Raw genomic sequence first — 4,895 nt, 5'->3', positions numbered from 1 at the left:
TTATATGCGCGGGCGGAAAACTTCATATTATGGGTTTTTGTAAGGTTTTGCAATGTATTTCAATTAACTTGAGTCCGCGCGCTGATGCTTGGGATTAAACGCCAAAGAGGGGTTTTGGACCTTGGTAGTTTTTCAAAGGGGGTTTAGGGGTGAAAAGGGGTTTTTATGAGGTTTCTTTATGCAAATGAGGGTTTTAAACGTAAGTTGGGCTGTAGCAAGGGGGAGTGGGATGCGAGAGGTTCACCAAAGTGACCAGAGGTCATTTTGGTTCCTTTTTAAGAACATATGGCTATAATGCCAAAGGAAGGGGTATTTATAAGATTTGGGGCTTTATACACCATAGTGTTAGTATTATTAGGGGAAGGGTAAGATAGGGGAGCTATATAGTAAAATTAGAGGTTAATATGAATAAAGGGGGCAAATGAAGGGGATCTCACTGAGTTTATCTGAAATTGATTTAGTTTTGAGAGTAGATCAAAATGAAAAGATCTTAGACAAGAAATGTGGCTTCTGTATGAACAAGAACCACCATAAAACCATGATCTCTCTTCATGAATCTCAGCTAAAAAGGGAATGTTAGTAATGAAATGAAGGGGGAAAGGGAGGTTAGTCATGCTCCTTGCTGCAATTTGATGGAATTAACCACTTTGTCCATTGATAGATATTGTCTTGGCACAACACCTTTTGACATATGTGCAAATGGTGAAAATGCCCTTTCTGCAACCACAACTGCTTACCCAGCTACTTTCCTAGCATTTTTTGTTTCTCCTTGGAGGGTGCACTTGGACTTGCAAACCCTCACTTGCCTTTTCTTTTCTTTGGCTTTTTCTTTATTCTTTTCTATCTACTTCTACCCTTATTTCTTCCAAGGTCCCAGATTAAGCCGTTGGGAACCTTTACTTCTCTACCTAAACTACTTGTCTGCCAAGATTGAACAGTTTGGACAGACTCCTTTCTCTATTCTACAACAGAAAATTTAAACATGGCATGATCCAGATTAGACTTTTGGATCATCCATCAAAATTGGAATAAGGTTGTTACACAGTAATTTATCACTGCCTTCCTGTCAGTCACCCTGCTGTGTCCAAGAAGTCACAATCACTAAGTGTTTGATCCCTGAACTGGCTAAAAACCCATTTTTCCAAAGTTTTGTGCATCAGCGCGTCTGTTCCTAAAATAACCGCGATGACCAGCGCCCCACAGTCTATTTCGTGCGCTGCCATCGCGGAAGAACATCACTTTTCCGCGATGACGCACAGCGCGGCTTTCACGTGTCCTTCCGCGCTGACATGGCTTGTTCAGTTGTTGTCATGTGCTGACAGCGCGGAAGTCTCCATATAATCCGCGCTGATCCAGTTTGGGCGAATTTGTTCAAACAACCAGCCTTCCAGATCTCTCCAGGCTTGGTTGTTAGCTTTGTGAATGTCGACTCCCTTCTATGGCATGTCTGTTCGACCTTTTGCAACTACTCCCCTTGAAGATAAGCTCATCCTTCCACCTTTTTAGGAGACTCCTTCTCCTATATAAACTTCCACCATTACCATGAGCAGCTAGTTAGAAAATAGCTAGACTTAGCTTGGATTATACAAGAGCTTGTAGTGCTCAGATTGCTGCTATAGGTGTGGTGTGTTAGGAGTGGAAGTGATTGATTGCTTTGGGAAGTTTGTTTGTGACATTTGTGTGAGAGAGAGAGACTAGTTTGTCTTGGGAGAACCATCCTCAAAGGTGAATGCTTGAGATACATGCTGACTGATCCCTCCTGAGAAGTTTATCGACGTCAGAACATTTGGTTGTACTCTTCTCTATTCTGATTAATAATAGATGACTGCTATTATTGTTCCATTCTCGTTTGTTTATGCAATGGATAAATGTGAATTATGTCTTTTCTGACTGGCATATAGTTACTTTTACTAGATTTCACGCTTGCGTTTGCTTTCCCTTCGTGTGTGCAGGTGTCCGTTCGCGAGGATCGCGGAAGACTATGACCAGCTGAAGCGAAGGAGCAAGGGAAACATCACCTCGACAAACGACAGCGCAGGAATCCAAGTAGGTGCTCTTTACTTCTTGTCTAATTGTAACTAGGAACATGCGTGGCAGCATTGTGTGATTGTTGCTAGACCCCTGTTGGGCTAGTAGGGATCGCCTCTATCCGTAGAGGGGATTTACCTTCTCAACAATTTGGCGACTCCACTGGGGATCAACCTTTTTGTTTTTGAGTCCACTTTTGTGTTTGGCTTTGATTGATCTCTTTGTGGGTTTTTGGGATTGTCTTTTGTGGCTTATGAACTTTCTGGGTGTTTCTGGAAAGCATCTTTATTATTTAAAAGCTCCTGCCTTTGGTTTGGGAAGTTTTTGTTTTGGTTTTCCTTGTTTTTACTCCCAGCGCGTTTTATTTCGGAACAGTCGCGCTGACATCGCGGCCCTGTTCTTTTGGTTTTCTCTTCATCGCGCCTGTACGTCTAACAGTCGCGCTGACCTCGTTTTCAAGGGCAGCGCGCTTTATTCGTGTTCTTCCGCGCTGACATCGCGCCCCCTCTTCTTTGCGATTTCGGTCATCGCGTCTGTGTGTCTTATATCCGCGCTGACCTCGTTTGTCCTAGGGCAGCGCGCTTTTTCCCTGACTTTCCGCGCTGACGTCGCAAAGTTGCTGAAGGCCTCCCCCTGTCAGCGCAAAGTTGCTGAAGGCTACCCGCGCTGAGCCTGAAAAACTTTTTTTTGTCCAATTTGACCTCCTGAACCTCTTGCTGTGACTTTCCCTGCTTCTCCCCACTTGTCTGATGACTTGTTTTTCACTCTCTGAACTTTGAACTGTTTGATTACGAAGCTCAGCTCCATAGGGTTTCGTTTTGCTTGGTTTTAAGTTTGCAAACAACTTCCCTTCTAGCTGCTTGGTTCACGTTTTCGTCCTGACTTTCGCGATTACTGGATTGTGTTTGAGTCTCTAATTGACTGGTTGCAACTCTGGTCCATCGGATGTTTGCTTTTCTCTATTTGATTTCACGCTCTGAACCCTAGGACATCTAGCGGCCGTGTGTGTGTCAAGCCTCCCGCAAGGATCCCTGTTTGCTTGATTGACCAGTTCGTTCTAGACTCGCTTTTCACATTTTTTCAGTGATTGTTAGAGTGTATTGGTTTGTGCTTCCAAGTGATCTTTTCCGCTTCCTCCTTGCTTGCAATCCTTGCTTGTTTTGCAGAGCTTAGATCACATAGCTCGTGCGTTGCCTTGTTTCCTTTTGATTTCGAGACTTTGGTTGAGTGTTGTGGGAACTTCGTGTGCTCTCATTAAGTAGTTTACTTGGTGTTCAAGTTCCTCCAAATTCCTTTAGGTGTGTTATATCACTAAAAGAAAATGAATTAGTAGCTTATTTTAAAATTCGAGAAGGAAAAGAACATTTCATTGATTTCCATTTTCAAAAGAAAAGTTTCCTTTCCTCGCTTTAGTTGCATTTAGCTACTTGTTTGTTTGTTTTCGTTTTGTTTCAAAAATTCTTTGCCCTCTCATAGCTAGAATTCATCAAATGAAACGAAATTCTTTTGCATATAGATTGCATCTAAGTAATTGTGAGCGAACATACGATAGAGCTTGAAATCGAAACTTAATCTCAAGATCAACTATAAAATGAACCAAATGAATCTAAAAACGCATTGGAACTAAACGCAAATATTTAGAGGTCTAGGTTAGAGACGTGTTCCGGCGTCTTAAAAAATAGTCACTGTTGTTTCACATTAGGTTGGGTGATTCCTCCTCCTGTGACTCGATAGTGGTCTAATACGGACTGCGCTCCCACGTACCGTCGAGTATATAGGGAGACCCCACTAGGCTTTTATCCTTTATCCATAGGAAGCCGAGTCGGCCGCCCTACAATTCGCAATGCAGTGAACACAGCATTCACGAAGATTGACCACCCGTACCCTAAAAAGTATTCTGTGGTTTTGCGAAGAGTTTGGCACACCCTCTACCTAGAGTCCCAGAGCAGTCACTTTTGATCCTTTTCGGACTCCCTAAACGAAAAGGTGCCTGTGAGCGTCTTGTCACTTCGTGCTCATTAAACATTCGAAGGAGACTGGAGTCATCTTTGTCCTTTTCTCGACTCCTGAAATATGAAAAGGTCAAGTTTGGTCCTTGCGTCTTAAAAATTAATTTGGCCACGATAACATCTCCTTTTTAGGTCTTGTGTGCGATAGTTTTGAGTAGGCTTTTATCGATAGTTTCCTTTAAGAGTTCTAAGGGGTCTGGTCATCCTGGCTGACCCATCACCTCCCGGTACAAGTGACTTAGGTTCTCAATCCCCTGTTGCTCCCGAGGTACCAGTTGGAGGCGGTACTCTTCCCATTGTTCCGAGTATCCAGCCTATTAACGTACGGTCCCCAGGCAACCCAGATTACTTGGAGGATTGGAATCCCGTCTGGGAAGAAGATTGGGATACCCCCCAAACCCCCCGTACCCCTTTAGGTATGTCATCTCCAATGGAGGGGGCAGCTTCCAGCACGGGTGAGACACCCGCAGTCACAGACATCGAGACACCCGCGGTCACAGACATTGAGACCCCGATCCCGTCTTCATCTCCCCTCCCTCCACGATATCAATCGCTAAGGGATAGGTATGATGCTAGAACAACTTCTACCACCATATGGGATCCTTCTCTCGCGGCCTCGATTGGCCCTTTTGTTTCACAGCCTCTTTTCCCACCCCTCACCTCAGAACTCAACCCGATCGTCACCTCAGTTCCCGCTCAACCTACTGTTTGTGTAGCACGTTCGACTCCGGTCGTCAGTGCTGCGCCGATTCCCTCGTCTGAAGTTCCTCAAGCTGGTTCTTTTGTTGGAGGCATTCCAGGATCAGGACCGTATGATGCTTATGGGGAACCTATAACAGACCCAGATTACGATGGTCC

Source organism: Pinus tabuliformis, chromosome 5_1, assembly GCF_031772625.1.
Source record: "Pinus tabuliformis cultivar Carrire ecotype Pingquan chromosome 5_1, CPIR1, whole genome shotgun sequence".
Lineage (NCBI taxonomy): Eukaryota > Viridiplantae > Streptophyta > Pinopsida > Pinales > Pinaceae > Pinus > Pinus tabuliformis.
The sequence above is the reverse complement of the archived record's forward strand: the minus strand, read 5'-3'. Positions refer to the sequence as shown.